We start from the raw sequence: 20,377 nt of genomic DNA on the forward strand, positions 1-20,377 counted from the left end.
GTAAGCAGCAGTGCCATTAGAGGAGCCATCAGTAAGAACCAAGGCAGCGCCAGCAAGGGGAAAGAATTTAGTAATTTTGGGAAAAAAACAACAGAAGTGCGATGGAGAAACTGAAAAAGTTGTCAGGAGGGTAATGATTATCCAAAAGGCCCTGAAAGGTACAGCAAAACACAGCCCAGTCGTCATTGTTCTGGGCAAGCTACTGTAGCTGTGAGGCTGAATAGGGTGTAATGATGGTATCTGGATGCTTGCCAAAAAGTTTAAGAGCTTGTTCACAACCTTGTTGCAACAAAAAATAACTAACTGAAGAAAGGCAGCTAAAACCTTGGGTGGAGAAGCAGGCATGTATACCCAGAAAAGGGGGCCCTGCTGCCACAGAGTCCAGTGGGTGCAAAAGCAGAAGGAAAAACAAGAAAAAAAGAGGTTGGTCTGGGGAGTAATAACCCACCGTTGTTGGGCAATAGCATCATTGACCAGAGTCAGGGAGTGTTGAGCTTCGGGGGTGAGTTGTCTCGGGGATGAGGGAATCTGCATCCTTTTTAAGAATGTCAAACAATGATTTAAGGTCGCCAGTGGTGAGCTTAAGGTATGGGCGAAGCCAATTAATGTCCCCGAGTAGACGTTGAAAATCATTAAGAGTGCAGAGGGACTGAGTTCTAATTTGAGCCTTTTGAGTTTGCACCTTAGTAGGATACAGCTCAAAGCCCAGAAAAAGTTGAGGGGGTGTACTTGTATTTTCTCAGAGGAGATGGTAAATCTTCTGTTTTGCAAGGCAGTGATAAGTTGGCTGCACATTTCCTGCAAAGGCTGCTCATGTGCCGCAGCAACCAAAATATAATCCATGTAGTGGATGATGTAAAAGTCAGGAAAAGCAGAACGAAAGGAATCAACAATTTGGGCCACAAATTTCTGACAAAGTTTTGGGCTGTTCGCCATGCCCTGTGGCAAAACCTTCCATTGATAATGGGGGGATGGGCCAGTACAGTTAACTACAGGTAGGTTAAAGGCAAATCTTTCACAGTCTGCAGGGTGTAGTGGAATGGGAAAAAAAAGTTTTTAAGGTCAAGAACAATTTTAAGTAAACCCGGGGGAATAGCTACAGGGAGGGTAGGCCCGGTTGGAGGGCTCCCATGGGAATCATGGTTTTATTAATGGCTTTCAGATTATGTAAAAGGCACCATTTTCCAGATTTTTTACGAATGACAAGAATTGGGGTATTCCAGGGAGAAGTGGAGGGTTCAATATGACCTGCCACAAATTGCTCCTGCACAAGCTCCATTGCTACAGCCAGTTTGTTGGAGGAGAGTTAACCCAGATGGGCTCATTGGAGAGCCAAGAGATTTTATCTTCAGTAGAAGTCTGGGGTTCAGGGGAAGCAGTGGCCCCTACAGAAAAGGGCTACCTGTAATACCCAGGCTGGCATGATCATGTTTGGGAGAGGGAAGGATAGGCTCAGTGATACCTTGGCCTGTTTTTCCTAGGCCCATTCCTGGGGCATGTCCCTGAGCCAACATTTGATTGAGAACAGTTTTGAGATTTGTTCTTGCATTTAACGATATAGACCTCCATCTGTTCCAACACATCCCTGCCCCCAGAGATTGATCAGCAGGTCAGGGACAATGAATGGCTGAACGGTGCCAGTATCTCCTTCCTGATCCTCCCAAGAAAGGATGCGAGCGCTCTGCAAAATGTTTTTGGGGCGAGCAATGCCTGTAACCCTGTCGCCTGTAGGCAAGGTCGGCCAAGAGGAGGGCCACTGGTTGGGGAACATGACTGTGGTGTCTGCACCAGAGTCAAGAAGACCACGAAATTCCTTCCCCTCAATTTTGAGTGTGATGGGTGGTCGCATCCTAGTCATGGCTTGGACCCAGTATATGTTGGAGGAACTGGGCTGAGAATTACTGTGTTGGTGGTCGTGGATGGGAAAAGAAGTGTTAAGGGGCATGGGCAGTGCCTGAGCCAGGCTTTGGCCTTGATAAAAGGTGACAGGCCCAAAGGGTGCAGTGGCAATGACCCTTATCTCCCCTGTGTAGTCATTATCAACGATGGACAGTTGGACCAGGAGGCCTGAGATATTAGTGGAGGCTTGCCCAAGATGAAAAACATAGAGACCAGGTGGGGGGGCAAAGACCCTCATGGGAACAATTTGGACACCATCCGCAAGGCCAATGGTCATTGTGATGGTGGAGTAAAGGTCCAGGCCAACGCTCCAGGAGAAGCTCTAGCAAGGCCTGTAAGCGTCGAGGTGGACCTAGTATCCCTCCGGGGGAGGGACGAAAGCCCATGACTGAGGATCCTGCTGCCGGTAGCTGAGAGGTGGAGGCAATAGGTTGGGGGCAGGGCTGGCAGAGTGCTGGCTGGACCCAGAGGCTGGCAGGAAAGACTGGGACAAGGGGGCCCAGGGCTGGCCCCTCCACCTGTTTCCCGACAGGGGAGGCAGTGGATTACCAGAGATATTCGTTTTAGAATGCAGAGGTTAGCCCAGTGGTGGCCCTTGTGGCAGCGCAGAGGGGAGGGGCAGGGGGAGGGGGCACCAGTTTGGGATAGGCTCTGGCGAAAGGACCATCAGTGCCACAGAGAAAACAGCACCAGCCAGGAAGTAGACGGGGGCGTGGCACAGGGCTGCCCCCACGGCAATCTGAACTGCTTGGGACATTTTAACAGCAAAAGGGTCAGCCTCATTGCAAAGACGAATCATGTCATTGAGAGATTTATCCTTAAGCTTGCCTCTAAGAATATACTTACAGGTGGAATTTGCATTTTCATAAGCAAGTTGTTTAACGATCTTGTCCAAATCCTCCTCACATAGCGTTCTCCTGGCAGCTTCCAACAGTCTACTGACAAATTCACTAAAATCCTCTTGGGACTCCTGAACAACTTTAGAAATGGGAGTAAGCACAGAGCCTTTAAAGGGGAGTGCTCGCCAGGCCGCCATGGCGGCTTTGGCTGTGCGCAAGGTGGGCGTTGGGGACCCGCTGTTGCATTGCTTCAGTGGCGAAACGACCGTGTCCACTGATTTGCTCAAGGGTCCACTCAGCTGGCCGTGGGCCTGGGGGAAGCTTGTCCACAATAGTGTGGCATCGCTCAAAAAAATTAGTATGCCAGGTCAGAAACTGGCTGGGGATCAAAACAGCCTGGGCAATTTTCTGCCATTTGTAGGGCAGAAAGAGCCCACCCTTGGTAAGGGCATAGAGAATGCACTGAGTAAAAGAGGAATTGGGTCCATACAGCCTTGTGTAGGTCCTGCAGGGTTTTGTGGTTGAGTTGCTGAAACTCTCCTAACAGCTGCTGGGCAGGGCGCTCCATGGTGCCTGCAGGGGCGGCCTCACCCTTCCCAGCAGGCTCTGCCCTCCGCTTCAAGCCTGGGCAGGCAAAACGTCATCAAGGGTAGTCTCATTCTCTGGTACGGGGCCCTGGGACCTAGTAAGCATAGGGCAGACAAGGTGTTGGGAGTGTGTAAGAGACAAGTTTTGCACGGGTCCTGAAGGGTGGAGAGTTCAGAGGAGAGCTGAACATATTGTTTTTTTGAGATCCAAGATCCTTCTAAGCCCCTGAACTTTAGTGGATAGCTGCTGTTCAGTCAGCACCAGCTCGGGTCGGGAACATCAGGGGGTGCCTTAGGGGTGACCACCCGCAGGAGCACAAAAGAAAGGAGGGGAAAGAGGGCGATATAGAGGCGCAAGTGGCGGAGCCGTAGCCTGCACTTCCTAGTCAGGATTGTGATATCTAGATGCCTCATCAAGTTCCTGAGCATCCCCAGGGTCCAAAGGTTCATCGGGAGGGAGAAAGGAAAGAGAAGGATGGATATGTTTGGGGGCGAATGTCCCCCGGGTTGCAGGGGGTGGGCGAGGCCTGGCAAGAGTGATCTGCTCAGGAGGTGCAAGTAAGAGAAACCTGAGAATCAGAGCAGGAAGCAGCCAGAGAGCCAGAGCAAGACATTGTCTCCAAGTTCTGCTCTGCCAAAGCCAACAACTGTTTCTTTTTGGGATCAACATTGGCTTCTTCAACAGTATCACGAATAAGACCCCAGTAAAAAAATGCATTTGGAAAACTTATCATCACCAAAACCTTCCTTTAACAGTATAACATTTAAATCATGGCCCACTTTTTGCCATTTTTGTGGACTGATGGGAGGACCAGCAATAATAAACCAAGGACACTTTTCATAAATATACAAGAAAAGTTTAACCAGATTTTTCTTTTTAATTATAATACCTCTCCCTCGGACAGACTCCTTAAGTCCCTTAATAAATTGAGCCTCTTTGGAAAGTTCCTGACCCATTCGGATCAGACGAAATGTATCTAGCACAAAAAGTCCTACCTGTCAGCACCGCAGCAATGCCTGAGTGTTGGCCTCTTATGAGCAGACCCCAAGGGTGGTCCATCATCATCCCTCAAGAAATCCTTGCTCCACACCAACATTGGGCGCCACTTGTCCTGGCCTGCAGTACTCAATTATTCGTGGGTATGGAGTGGACCATGCCTGAAAAGGAATGGGATGGGTGTGAGAGAGATGGAAGCCAAGACAACTGTTCTGATCAAGGCTTCAATTTTTATTCTCAAGCAAGCATATTTAAGCAGTCACAAATAAGATGGGGGCAGTTGGTGGAGTATAACAATTGAGGTTACAGAAAATATTTTCGTGGTTAATCTTTACAGAACACCTGCTAGAGCATAGTTGTGTAGGTGCTATCCTTTTACAGAGAACAGGCAGAAACCAACATGTCAAAACATTTCTGGGTATGCTTCAAGAGAGGTTTCGCTTTAATTTCCTGGAATATCAACCCAAAATGGTTTTGTGATCATTTCCTAAGCCTCAGGGTCTCAGAGAGCTGCATGCCTCAGGTCACGTACTCATTGCCACCAGCCTGAACAATACTGGCATCCATTTTATATCTGTCTCCTGACAGATATCAGACCTGATACCATAAGGTATATAGAACAACACATAGGTAAACACTCCATGAAACTGACACTAAAGGCATCCGCAAGGAAGAAACTGCATATTCCAAATAAGTGGAAGCAGAGATACACATATGGGAATACATTAAGCCTAGAAGCTTAATATTTCTCGAAAGAAATATTGACCAGGCACACATATACTAAAATTGGAACGATACAGAGAAGATTAGCATGGCCCCTGCACAAGGATGACACGCAAATTTGTGAAGCGTTCCATATTTAAAAAAAAAAAAAGAAATATTGCCCAGAATACAAAGGCCACACACCATGTGGGAGAAACTCTTCACCCAGTACACATCAGATAAGGGGCTAATATCCAAAATATACAGGGCACTGACAGAACTTTACAAGAAAAAATATATTATCCCATAAAAAAATGGGGAGAAGAAATGGACACTTTGATAAAAAATACAAATGGCCAAAAGGCACATTAAAAATGCTCCTCATCACTAATCATCAGAGAGATGCAAATAAAAACAACTATGAGATACCATCTCACACCACAGAGATTGACACACACTACAAAGTATGAGAAAAATTAGTGCTGGCAGGGATGTGAAAAGAAAGAAACTCTTATCAACTTCTGGCGGGAATGCCATCTAGTCCAACCTTTCTGGAAAACGAAATGGAGATTCCTCCCCAAACTGGAAATTGAGCTCCCATTTGATCAGCTATACCACTCCCACGGATATATCCTAAGAACACAAGAATACAATACAAAAATCCCTTCTTCACACCTATATTTCTTGCAACACTATTCACAATAGCCAGACTCTGGAAACAACCAAGATGCCCTTAAACAGATGAATGACTAAAGAAATTGTGGTACATATACACAATGGAATATTATGCAGCAGCCAGGAGAGATGAAGTCATGAACTTTTCCTATTCATGGATGTACATGGAATCTATCATGCTGAGTGAAATAAGTCAGAGGGAGAGAGATAGACGCAGATAGTCTCACTCATCAATAGGTTTTAAGAAAAATGAAAGACATTTTTGTAACAATCCTCAGACACAAAGAGAGGAGGTCTGGAGGTTCCAGCTCACTTCATGAAGCTCACCAGAAAGAGTGGTGAGTGCAGTTAGATAAATAACTATACTGAGAACTATCATAACCATCTGAATGAATGAGGGAAGTGAAAAGCCTGTCTAGAGTAGGTGGGTGTGGGGTGGGTTTGAAGGAGATTTGGGACATTGGTGGTGGGAATGTTGCATTGGTGAATGGGGATTTTCTTTATATGACTGAAACCTAATCAAAATCATGTTTATAATCAAGGTGTTTAAATAAAGATGTTATTTTTTTAAAAAAGAAAAAGTAATGCACACGAGTGATGGTTTTGTGCACATTATTAGTAAAACTCAATCAAGAGCTACATTGTAAATTTGAAAAAAAAAAACAACTATTATAAACAACCTTATAAACCAGTGTTTAAATACAGTATTTTTAAAAATAAAAAAGAGAATTCTTGGTTTTTCTTAAGTTCATCCTTAATCCTCTCTTTATGATTACTTTCTAATTTTTTAATATTAGAGCACTTTTTGCTGTGCTTTCTATGATTAGTTTCTACCAACATAGTATTACTGTTTGTAAATACACTTTACATTTACAAACAATACTGTATGTAAACAAATATTTTATTTGAAAAATAATATAGTCAAACTGTGTTTCCTCATGTGATCTATCCTAGAGAATGTCCCAAACACTGCAGAATTGAACTTTTATGTATTACTTCTACATATATCTATTGGTGCCAGTTCTAACAATTATATTTATAGCTCATGTGTCTTATTTTCTATAGCCTCTTCCTTATTGGTAGAGATTTATGCCATATCTTTAAGGGTACTACTTCATTTTCCAGTTCCTTCCATTGTTCTGCAATATTTTCTACTGCACTATTCAGATCATTTATTTCAATTTGAATTATTTTCTTCAGACACTCACATTTTATGTTCTAGTTAAATATCTGTCAGATAAAAAAGCATTGAAAGTTGCTATTTTTTCTACTTAACCACTGTGGTCACAAGGTGGTTCATACTACAGTTGCTTTTACATATAAATTTGTTCAAGATTGACTTCACTCACAATATATATCACACAAGATATAACAAAATTCAATAGTCAATATAAAAATTGATGAAAATGCATTGTATTGGAAAATTTATGTGGCTTTTTGCTGAATAAATGATTATTTAAATGGGGGCAGATTGATAGCACAACGGTAAGGCATTTGCTTGCATGTGGCCAACACAGGATGGACCCTGGTTCAAATCCCGACATCTAATATGGCCCATTGAGCTTGCCAATATCAATCTCTGAGCACAGAGCCAAGATTGTCCCTGAACACCACCAGGTGTTACCCCAAAACAAAACAAAAATAACGATTTAAATGATGACTAATTTTATTCAAAAAGAATGTGCAGTATGCCACATCATGCAGCATAAACACCTCCATTCTAGGGGAAGCTCACCTCCTGATACATCTATTATGATTTTCCTGGAGCAGTGAGCTGATATTCCCCCAAGAAATATTTTAGCCAGCAGGCTCTTTGGTCGACATTAATTATACCCCCTACTTGGAATACTGGCAATATTTCTGATATTCATGACATGATACTGACATTTCAATTTCTTTTTCACTATCTAGCACATTCTCTTCCTTGCTATAATAGAGGCAAAAATTAGAGGCCTCAGTCAATAACTTAGGAAAATTTTCAGCATCAAAACTCTGCTAGTTTCACCCCCTGGCCAGATAAATCTTCATTTCTAAAAGCAATGAGGTCAGTGATAATGCAAACTGCTTTTCAAGTTTCAGCTTCTAGTCAGTAAGCAAACAGTTCCTATCTTCCTTTTAGTTGCTATGGACTACTCCCCAAATTGTAGCAAAATAAGTTTCTCTTCTTTGTCATAAGAACCTCTCCTTCCTAACTAAACACCCCCCTCTACTCAAGTTACTTCCTTCCTTTGAGCTTGGAATTCTTTTCACCTATATTGGCTAGTTTTTGATATGTATGTTTAAGGGCCTACTTTTTGTCAATGCGAAAATGCCTTTCATACCAAAGACTTGTATATATGTCATCAGCATGAAGAGAAAATTGTCTCACGTCTACTGCAGATGCGGGTCCCCATACAATTTATTTTGTGTGGCTGTCTGCCTACAATCCTGCCTGGGCCTAAGACTTGATCTAGCATGGCTTCATTGTTGGACGGCCCCCTCTTCCTGGGAGGTGTCGACCTCCCCAAAAAAGGGTGGAGCCAGCTCTTGTTGAAGCCAACATCACCTTGATACCTAAACCAGACATATGCTACCAAAAAAGAAAATTACAGACCAATATCTCTGATGAACACAGATGCAAAGTTCCTCAACAAAATTCTGTCAAATAGGATCCAATGCCTCATTAAGAAGATCATCCAAAACAAAATAAGATCATCCACTACGATCAAGTAGGTTTCATCCCAAGAATGCAAGGATGGTTTAACATCCATAAATCTATCAACAAAATATACAACATTAACAACAAGAAAAATAAAAATCACATAATTATACAAATAGACGCAGAGAAAGCATTTGATAAGGTCCAACACCCATTATTGATCAAAACCCTCAGCAAGTTGGGAATGAAAGAAACCTTTCTCAATATAGTATAGGCCATATACCACAAGCCAATGGCAAATAGTATCCTCAATGGAGAACAACTAAAAAACTTTCCTCTAAATTCTGGCACAAGACAAGGCTGTCCTCTCTTACCCCTCCTATTCAACATAGCACTAGAAGTACTTGCTATAGCGATTAGGCAAGAAAAGGATATCAAGGGAATCCAGATAGGAAAGGAAGAATTCATGCTCTCTGTTTGCAGATGACATGATTCTCTACTTAGAAAACCCTAAAGACTCTTTCAAAAAGCTTCTAGAAACAATAGACTCATAAACAAATGTGCAGGCTACAAAATTAACACACAAAAATCAATGGCATTTTTTATACACCAATAATGATAGGGAAGAAATGGACATCAAAAAAACAACCCGGGGAGTCTAGCAGGATGGGGTTTGGCAGGCCCCTGCCATGCCAGAGGCCTTCTTAACCAGGCCTAGTGGGGGTGCGGGACTTGGGTAACCTCAGCACCCCTCTACCGCCTTGCTCCAGATCTCCAGGGCTTCCCCGAGCCACATGCCTGGGCAAGCTGGTGAGTTGGGCCCCTTGGTGGAGCTTGAAGGTACCCTAGGCTTTCCCCCATTATCCATTCAGCTCCTTATGGAGGGTCTGGGTGGGGCTCTGAACTTCTGGCCTCCCAGCTTCTTGAAGGATCTCTCCTTTTGCGAGCCGGGAGTCTAGCAGGATGGGGTTTGGCAGGCCCCTGACATGCCGGAGGCCTTCTTAACCAGGCCTAGTGGGGGTGCGGGACTTGGGTAACCCCAGCACCCCTCTACTGCCTTGCTCCCGATCTCCAGGGCTTTCCCAGGCCACATGCCTGGGCAAGCTGGTGAGTTGGACCCCTTGGTGGAGCTTGAAGTTACCCTAGGTTTTACCCATTATCCATTCAGCTCCTTAGGGAGGGTCTGGGTGGGGCTCTGAACTTCTGGCCTCCCAGCTTCTTGAAGGATCTCTCCTTCCTGGGAGCAGGGAGTCTAGCAGGATGGGGTTTGGCAGGCCCCCACCATGCCGGAGACCTTCTTAAGCAGGCCTAGTGGGGGTGCGGGACTTGGTTAACCCCCGCACCCCTCTACCGCCTTGCTCCAGATCTCCAGGGCTTTCCCAGGCCACATGCCTGGGCGAGCTGGTGATTTGTGCCCCTTGGTGGAGCTTGAAGGTACCCTAGGCTTTCCCCCATTATCCACTCAGCTCCTTATGGAGGGTCTGGGTGGGGCTCTGAACTTCTGGCCTCCCAGCTTCTTGAAGGATCTCTCCTTTTGCGAGCCGGGAGTCTAGCAGGATGGGGTTTGGCAGGCCCCCGACATGCCGGAGGCCTTCTTAACCAAGCCTAGTGGGAGTGTGGGACTTGGGTAACCCCAATACCCCTCTACCACCTTGCTCCAGATCTCCAGGGCTTTCCTGGGCCACATGCCTGGGCAAGCTGGTGAGTTGGGCCCTTTGGTGGAGCTTGAAGGTACCCTAGGCATTCCCCCATTATCCATTCAGCTCCTTAGGGAGTGTCTGGGTGGGGCTCTGAACTTCTGGCCTCCCAGTTTCTTGAAGTCACTGGTATTCTCTGTCCAGTCTATATTTACAAAAACATTAATAGCACAAGAAACATTAATAGTACTCACTATCATTGAATTATGTTTTTATGTATGCAGAATATCCATTTTGTACTCTTCCCTTTTGCATACCCCTTCATAAGATCATATTTCTCTTTAATTTTCTTAACTCCTATCATCATTTCTCCTTATTTACCCTTTCTAACTAAAGTATTGTAGAGTCCTAAGTCACAGACCAAAGTGGTGCCCTGGAGTTAACACCCACCGAACTATTTTAAAAGGCATAAAAAGTACACATATCTTTTCAACATTTTATGGGTGTTTTCTTTGATGGCTATAAACTTTTGCTGAATATTTTCTTATACAGTGACGACCCCCCCATGTTTTTTATCTTCTCTTTGTGAACTGCTCAATATGGAATTTGGTGTGAAAGAATCTCTCAGTTTAATGCTTATGTTTGAACCAAGTCATGGGTATTGTTGGAAATGTTCTTATGCCCCCATATAGCTGATAGCACCATGTGGCTTTATTTCTTGTTCGCTTCGGCACACTAAAATGGGAAAATACTATAAATACCAATAAGTTTTTATCTAATAGAGATGGGAACACACAAATCTTGTAGTGCAATGAGACCTTACACCCTGAACATTGACATAAATACCTGGCACAGGCCTCAGAAGAATGGGCATTCTCCATTCACTCCTGATCTAGAGAAGACATCTACAAAACATCTAAGGTTGTATATAACATCACCTAGAGGCATTCCTCTACCAGGGAAGACCCTACAGCTGCTCTGACATGGATCTACTCAAAAGAGGCTTCCCTTAACACTGAGAAGACCTAACAAGAACAATGACATGCTTACTGGACAGGGCTTGCTGTATTGCCCCTTAATTGTGAGGTTTGTCTATAACATTACCTGGAAGCAATCCTCTACCACGGAAGACCCTACCACAGCTCAGACATCGTCCTGCTCAAAAGAGACTTCCCTTAACACTGAGAAGACTTAACAAAAACAACCTGCTTACAGGACAGGGCTCTCTGCATTGCCCTTTCATGGTGAGGTGAAACGAGAAGACACTCCACATCATGACTTCAATGTAGGATATGCAGATTCCAGGATCTTTAATACAGAAACATGATACCGACAACAGACACTGTGTGAAAAGTGTGTTGGCACTATGGACAATGTCTTGGATTGGATTATAACTTGCCTGAAGCCTAGAGTTGGTCTTATGTCAGGAAACTTCAGGGGTAGGATCTCTTTGTATTTAGGCCAAGGTTATTCCTTTCCATGCCTCTCATATTTTGGTGGGCCTATGCAAACAACAACTGCCACTCTAACACCGTTTTTACTGTGCTCCTTTGACTCTAATCCTTAAAAAAAACACTTAAAATTTGAGGTTAACTTAAGCTAATATGCATGTACATGGAAATGTAAAAAATACTATGCCTCTAATGTTTAAGGAGTTACGTAAGTTTTATGGCTTTAGATTGCCTTGTGTGCAGTTAAGAAATATTATAATGTGTTATAATCTGGGTACTTGAGGGACAAAGTAATTGTACATGGATTCTGTTTTATTTATCTTAACGTTTTTGGCTGAAAGTTCAAAGTTAAGATATCAGCAAGGGGACTTCTGAGAATTATGTTACGGGTGATTGTCCTTCCACTATAACCTTGTCCTCTTTACCTTGCCCTCTTTCTTTGCATCTTTTGTTCTCATAATTCAAAATAAAAAAATTAAAATAAAAGAAAAAAACCGTATTCACAGTAGTACCACACAAACTCAAATATCTTGGAGTCAACTTGATTAAAAATGTGAAGGACCTATATAAAGAAAACTATAAAACCCTGGTTCTAGAAATAAGCGAGGATAAGTGTAAATTGAAAAACATACCCTACTCATGGATTGGCAGGATTAACATCATTAAAATGCAATGATCCCCAAAGTATTGTACAGTTTTAATGCAATCCCTCTAAAGATACCCATGACATTCCTCAAAGAAGTGAATCAAACACTGTTGAAATTCATTTGGAACAAAAAACACCCTCGAATAGCTAAAGCAATCCTTGTGAAAAAGAATATGGGAGGCATTACTTTCCCTAACTTTAAACTGTATTAGAAAGCAATATTTATCAAAACATCATGGTATTGGAATAAAGTCAGATCCTCAGATCAGTGGAATAGGCTTGAATACTCGGAGAATGTTCCCCAGATATAATATCACATAACTTTTGATAAAGAAGCAAGAAATCATAAATTGAGCAAAGAAAGCTTCTACAACAAGTGGTGTTGGCAAAACTGGCTGGACATGTGCAAAAATGTGAACTTAGACCCCCAGCTAACATCATGTATGAAGGTAAAGATCTTGATATCAGACCTGATACCATAAGGTATATAGAACCACACGTAGGTAAAATGCTCCATATCATTGAGACTAAGGGCATCTTCAAGGAGGAAACTGCACTCTCCAAACAAGTGAAAGCAGAAATTAACAAATGGGAATACATTAAGCTGAGAAGCTTCTGCACCTCAAAGGAAATAATGCCCAGGATACAAGTGCTACCCACTGAGTGGGAGAAACTATTCACCCAGTACCCATCAGATAAGGAGCTTATATCCAAAATATACAGGCACTGACAGAACATTACAAAAAATTCTAATCCCATAAAAATGGGGAGAAGAATTGGACAATTTGTCAAAAAAGAAACACAAATAGCCAAAAGGCACATGAAAAAATGGTTCTCATCACTAATCATCAGGGAGATGCAAATCAAAGCAACTATGAGGTACCACCTCACACTACAGAGATTGGCACATATCACAAAGAATGAGAACAAGCAGTGTTGGCGGGGATGTGGAGAGAAAGGAACTCTTTATCTACTTGCTGGTGGGAATGCTGTCTAGTCCAACTTTTATGGAAAGCGATATGGAGATTCCTCCAAACCTGGAAATTGAGCTCCCATATGATCCAGTTATACCACTCCTAGGAATATACCCTAGGAACCCAAAAACACAATACAAAAATCCCTTCCTTATACCTATATTCATTGCAGCACTATTTACCATAACAAGACTCTGGAAACAACCAAGATGCCCCTCAACAGATGAATGACTTAAAAAACTGTGGTACATATATGCAATGGTATATTATGCAGCAGTCAGAAGCGATGAAGTCATGAAATTTTCCTATACATGGATGTACAAGGAATCTATTATGCTGAGCAAAATAAGTCAGAATGAGGGAGAAAGACGCAGAATGGTCTCACTCATCTATGGGTTTAAAAAAATGAAAGACAATCTTGCAATAATTTTCAGAGACAAAAAAGAGGAGGGCTGGAAGTTCCAGCTCACGACATGAAGCTCACCACAAAGAATGATGAGTTTAGTTAGAAAAATAACTACATTGAGAACTATCCTAACAAAAAGAATATATGAATAAAATAGAAAGCTTGTCTAAAGTACAGGCGGGGGTGGGGTGGGGAGGAGGGATATTGTGATATTGGTGATGAGAATGTTGCACTGGTAATGGGGGGTATTCTTTGCATCCCTAAAATCCAACCACAATCATGTTTGTAATCAAGGTGTTTAAATAAAATATTTAAAAAATTTAGTTTGGGTGGTTTCATTATTTCATATTTTGCCGCTCATGCAACCCACTCTCTCTGAAATGAAATCCCACTTATGGCTGTAGGACAGAAGCCACCTCCAGCAGCAAAATCTATTTGAATTGTCCTAGTGACATTGCCTTATTCATAGAAGCATTTCCCAAAGGAAAAACTATTGTACTGGACAAGGAAACTAGCTTGGTATGTAAGTAAAGTATGGTTACTTGACTATTCTTTTGGCAGGAAGTGGTATAATCACAAATTGAAATTTTTGAATATGCTTTTCAATCAGTATATATCAACTAGAAATTTATTAAAATAAATACATCTTTATCAACAAGCTATAAAGCTGTAGGCGTGATAAAGAATAAGATATTTTATATTTTAATATATTTGTGACAAGAAATGTAAAGTAAGAAAAATAGAAGACTATGTAGAAAAGAAGTTTAGATTATCATCATCTAATTACATGTGCCACCACAGGGTTACCCCAGTTACAAGCCAATGACATAATAATGGACAGAGCTGGTGAGCTAATGACTAGCATTATGATGTAAAAGCATATGTGTTTCATTAAACATTCCTAAAACACCTGGACTAATTGAAAATTGAGGATTTAGTAATGGATATGAATATCATTTACAAAACTATAGATATTCTGGAAAAGGTTGCTATCACCATCTGCCTTGCTTTAATAGTGTTTATTATCATGTACAACTTTAAGATCTATTATGATGTGGTGTATTTGTCAACCAAAAAATTTTTAATACCTTTCTTCAGATATAATCAGACCATAGAAGAAAGAAGAGCCATCGCCAACAATTAGTGAATATATACAAGTTGCTGAGGTCAGTATTTATATTTATTTAGTTGGTGGTGCTGGGATAAAAATACAGTAACTCACTCTTGAAAGACAAGTTCTGCACTGTTTAGCTATATTACTGTGTTTCTGTGTTATAAAAATGCCAAAGGAACATATTTCTAGCTTACATAGAGATATTATCTAGGTGCATGGAATTTTATTTATAAAAAATAAGAAAATGGATTTTTTGCATGGTTCTTGTTGGATTTTGTGAGAGGATAAGAAGCTGAGGGAAAAAAGGACTGGGTACAGAGTTGTAGGAAGCTTCCAGTATAGGTTTGAATTAATGTCACATAGAAAATTTAGGAAATAGAACTGATCTATTTATTATTTATTCCTCTCTTAGGAAAAGTTGAAAAATTGAAAGATTTTAGTGTGTTGGGTATTTTCAAGGTTAAAAGACACATTTCTTTGCATATTTTTGAGTTGTACCATCAAGCAGATAAAGAGAAGTAATATTTAGACTAAATTTCTTCGTAATGAGAATAGATAATAAGACAAATTTTCATTGGCTACACCTAACATTGTTGTTAAGAAGAATAGAATCTATTAGACAATGTTGAATATAATTACGTCTAATATTTGTCACAGATTTATATTTTTAATTTGAAAATCATTTAAAGAACTGTTGTATCTAACCTCTTTCAGGAGAGAGCCATGTAACCTGCGTGAAAGAATGAGACCATGGCAACAGAAAATGGAAACAATTTGCTGACTTTTGGACTTTAGATGAAACACAATAGTCATCGATGAAAAGAAGTGGGCTCTAAATAAATGTCCTCAATTTAAAACACAAGTGTCATTAGTAAATATTTTTAAATGTTCAAAATATGATTAATAGAATATATTTGTCTTGCCACAAAAATTGTTAGATTTTATAACCAAACGATTTAAGAGACCTTTTTTTTTATCTTAGCTTGAAAGTATACCCTGACCCTAAGGCACGTGGGATAAAATAGTAAAAAGTGAGTATGAATAAATCAGTATTTATACATAACAATAAGTTATTTTAATCCCTAATCTTCATATTCAATCTCTGTGATAGCTTAACCATCTTAGAAAAACTGATATTTTTAATTTCTAACATACATTTTAACTACATTCTTGATACTTTTTTTTTGAATATCTGCTAACAACCTCCATTTGATTTGTTTCAAACTAAGCTCTAAGTGGCACATGGAGTGAACTCCAATGGGATACATGCACAGAGAGGAATCGATTCACTCTGTCCACATTTATTTTTCTTATCCCATGACAGTGGAAGAAAATGGCTGCTGGGATAGACAAGACCTTTCTAGCTATAAAGGCAGTAAGCATTAGGCGTGGAGAGTTCTTAAGGTCTCATAACTTCAGAAAGAAATGCCAATGTACACACGGACTTTGAGTTAAAGAAATTGATACACTTAACAAAAAAAAATTGTCATAGTCCTTTGGGCTTAGAATACAATGTATTTAGAATACCGTGGTCTGTAAGCTTGAGCCCAGGAAAAAATAAATTAAAAGTAATTTAGGGTCATTTAGATGTAGAGAACAACCTAGAATAGGAAACTCTCTAACCATACTCTATCAGGGTACTTACTGACTGGGTACATGCAAAAGGACTCCATGAAATGTTTCCCCCACCCTCTGCTCTTTGTGTACATACTGGATGCCACTGTAATTACTAAAAGTCTAACGTCTTTGTCAACTGAAGTATGAGTTCACTGGTTGGGAGCCTGGGTGGGAGAGTGATATTTTGTAAATGAAAAAATTAAATATTGAATAAATGGCCAACCTTTGAGACCAGTGATTGCTACTCGGGACACCAAAAGCTTGGCCAGCTTGTGGGATGTGTGTAAGTTTTTCTCATACTCTGTGTGTGTTTGTTTATTACATTTGCCCTGCTTTAGGACAAGTTTGTTAGCATTTAGTGTGGGTCCACAACTTCCCCATGTTTTATAAGGCAGTAGATACAGTTTAAGGGAAACTCTCCTTACCTTGAGGAAGGGGTTCACCTTAGAATAGACTGCCTCAAGGGTTGTCCTGATAGTTCTAAATTTATCTTAAAAGATAGGATATGGGAAGAAGCCGTATCATAGGTAAATGTAGTGAGATTCCCCTAAAAATACTACCTACAACCAACATTTGAAATAAACTATTTTGGCACTCCCTTAGAGAAGGAACTAAGAATAACTTTCCAGGGCCAATTGGTACAGGCCCTTTAAGTACCCACTTCATTTTGTGTTTTTTGTTTGTTTGTTTGTTTTAATTTTTTAATTTTGAAGAACTGATATACAAAATATATGAATTTCAGTTTTAGGCATATTATTCAACACCAACCCTCACACAAGTGTCAACTCATTCACCAGTGCTCCCATATAATATATCCACAACTGCCTGCCACTTTGACAGTTGCTCAGCTCAGGTGTCCTATTTTCAGTGTTGTTGAGTCTGTTCTTTGGATTTATAGCTACAACAATCTCCTATGTCAGCCACTCTGACCCCCAATATTTCCCTTTCTCTTCATTCTTGCCCCTTGGTTTCTTTTATTCTTTTTCTTTTCCTTCCTAGTCTCTGAGGTCAAGGGTGATTAGGAACCCATTTACTACATTACTTTTCCTAATTTATTTAGTTTGATACATCACAAATTATAGTTTTTCTTCTGGTTTACCTCACTTAATTTGAAATCTTGCAGTTGTACCCAGATTGCAGAAAATTGTATCGTTTCATGATTCCTTGCAGATACAGACATAGTGTTTCGTTTAATATATGTACCACATCTTTATTATCCCTTTGTCTGTTGTTGGACACCTATTCATCTTAGCTACTGCACTCATTGCAGATAATCATGTGGATATGTCCTTTTGAAAGAATATTTTATTTCCTTGTGCTATTTACCCAAAAGTGGAATTGGTGGGTCATATGACTATTCAATTTTAAGGTTGGAATTTTTTTGGGGGTTATTGTTTTTTGGGTCACAGTTTTTGAGGCTCAGGAGTTAAACTTAGCTATGCCCGAATACATCACTTTTGGTGGCTTGGCTTCCTGATTCTTGCTGGAGGCCTCCGTGAAAACCCCATCAAACTGAATCCAATCAAGGTTGCTGGCTAGGTAGGAAATTCCAGCTCACAAGGTAGTACCATCTCCTGCCTCATGTTTTTTACAAAGCTTCTGCATCCTTCCATTCTTGGCTTCCTGATCCCTGAGGGAGGCTGATGATGAAGACCCTAGCGTACTTTATCCCATCATTCCCCCCAAAACACGCAGTGAAATTCATGCTATAAGTGGGTCAATGGGGAAACAACACAGGAAATCAGATGCATACATAATGAGGTTGGCAGCTTTGATGACCGAAAAAGTACCAACCACTTAGTTAACCTCTCAGACAAGGAATTTAGAGTAGTAATATGGAGGATGCTCATAGAACTCAAAGAAAGAATAAATTGAGCTGCACACAACACAAAGATAGAAATCAGAAAACTACAAACTGAAATAACAGGACTGAAAAACTCAGTAGGTGAAATGAAAAACACAATGTACAGCCTGTCCAAATGAGTAACATTAGCTGAGTACAAAATCAAAGAGCTGGAAGATGAGATGCAGAGCAACTCCATAGAGCAGAAGAGACTAGAAAAGAACCTTAACTCCAATGATACAACAATGGAAAAATACACAAAGAATGTGAACAAATGACAATAGAATTCCTTGACAAGTTCAACACAAATAAAATTAGAATCATTGTAGTTCCAGAGACCCAGGAAGAAAATTCGCGATGTAGAATCAATAGTCAAGACATCGTTACCAAGAAACCCTGAGAGTTAAAGAAGGCATGCAACCAAATCCTCCATGTTGATGGAAGATTACCATCTACAAGAGACCCAAAGAAAATCACCACAGTACACATCCTAGTCTCAATGACAAATTCCACATATGGGGATAGAATACTAAAAAAGCAAGATCAAAAATAGAAATTACATTTAAAGGAGCATCCTTAAGTTTTACAGCAGACCTAGCACAAGAATCCCTCAAGGGCATAAAGAAGTGCTGGATATAGTGAGAAAATTTAATGATATGTGTGCTTCTCCTAGAATGCTGCACCCAGCCAGACTCACTTTCAGGATTGAAGTAAGTATACATATCTTCACGGATAAACAACAGCTCAGAAACATACAAACTCAAAACCAGCCTTAGAAGAAAAACTCTAAGGTCAACTTTAAGACAAGACAAACCAACAGACACATGAAACTTCTGCACAAAGATGACATCAAATCTTATCACAATAATCTCTCTCAACATAAATGGACTAAATACACCAGTTAAAAGACACAGACTGGCAAAATGGATTAAATAGCTGAATTCAACATTGTGCTGCCTACAAGAAACTCATATAAATAGTCAGAACAAACATAGACTCAAAATAAAAGACTGGAGAAAAATAATACAAGCAAGCAACTGCTTTAAATAAGTTGGAGTGGCCATATTTATATCAGATGACACAAACTTTACACTTAGAAAAGTTATAAGGGACAAAGTTGGGCATATATTTCTAATCAAAATATGTCTTGCAGGAAGAAATCAATCTCCTAAACATAGATGCACATAAAAGGGGGGTCAGCAAAATATATAATGCAATAGTTGACAATTGTTGGCCAATCAAAAAAGATCATCTACAACCCTTACTCTAAAATATGGTTCAAGACAAGACTTCCCCTTCTTACCAATCCTACTTAATATAGAAAAAGAAGAAAGAAAGAACTTGCCATAGCAATTAGGCAAAAATATATATCAGGGATATCTAGAGAGGTAAGGGAGAAGTCAAGCTTTCACTGTTTGCAGATAACATGATACTATATTTAGAACACCAGAAAGACTCTACCAAAATGCTTCTAGAAACAATAGATTCATATAGCAATGAGGCAGGATACAAAATTCACACAAAAATCAATCGCCATTTTAAACACCAATAATGATAGGGAAGATACAGACATTAAGAAAATAACTCCATTCACATTAGTGTCGCACAAACTCAAATATCTTGGAATCAACTTGACTAAAGACTTGAAGGAACTATACAAAAAAACTATAAAACCCTGCTTCAAGAAATAAGAGGGCATGCTTAAATGGAAACACCTAGCCTGCTCATAGATTGGCAAGATTAATATAATTCAAAGGGCAATACTCCCCAAAGCATGGTACAGATTTAATGCAATCCCTCTAAAGATACCCATGACAGTCTTCAAAGAAGTGGTTCAAAACTTCTGAAATTCATTTGAAACACTAAACAACCTCAAATAGCTAAAGCAATCCTTGGGAAAAGGAATATGGGAGGCATTACTTTCCCCAATTTTATACTGTATTACAAAGTAATAATCATCAAAAGAGCCTGGTATTGAAAAAAAGACAGATTCTCAGACTAGTGGAATAGGCTTGAGTATTCAGAGAATGTTTCCCAGACACAATCACCTAATTTTGACAAAGGAGCAAGAAACCCTAAGTGGAGCAGGGAAAGCCTCTTCAACAATTAGTGTTGGCAGAACTGGTCAGCCATGTGCAAAAAAAGCAAACATAGATCCCCAGCTAACATCATGTATGAAAGGTAAAATCCAAGTGGATTAAATACCTTGATATCAGAACAGATACCATAAGGTATATAGAACAACACATAGGTAAAGCACTACATGACATTGATACTGAAGGCATCTTCAAGGAAGAAACTGCACTTTCCAAACCATTGGAAGTAGATATAAACAGATGGGAATACATTAAG

The 20,377-nt window shown here is 40.4% G+C and overlaps 1 non-coding gene across 1 annotated transcript; it reads left to right on the forward strand.

Moving 5' to 3' along the window:
- Positions 1–5,080: 5,080 nt before the first annotated feature.
- Positions 5,081–5,185, forward strand: LOC126000251 (U6 spliceosomal RNA). Its single transcript, XR_007492606.1, has one exon. It is a non-coding gene; the product is annotated as a U6 spliceosomal RNA (small nuclear RNA).
- The last annotated feature ends 15,192 nt before the right edge of the window (positions 5,186–20,377 follow it).

Source organism: Suncus etruscus, chromosome X (assembly GCF_024139225.1).
Source record: "Suncus etruscus isolate mSunEtr1 chromosome X, mSunEtr1.pri.cur, whole genome shotgun sequence".
Lineage (NCBI taxonomy): Eukaryota > Metazoa > Chordata > Mammalia > Eulipotyphla > Soricidae > Suncus > Suncus etruscus.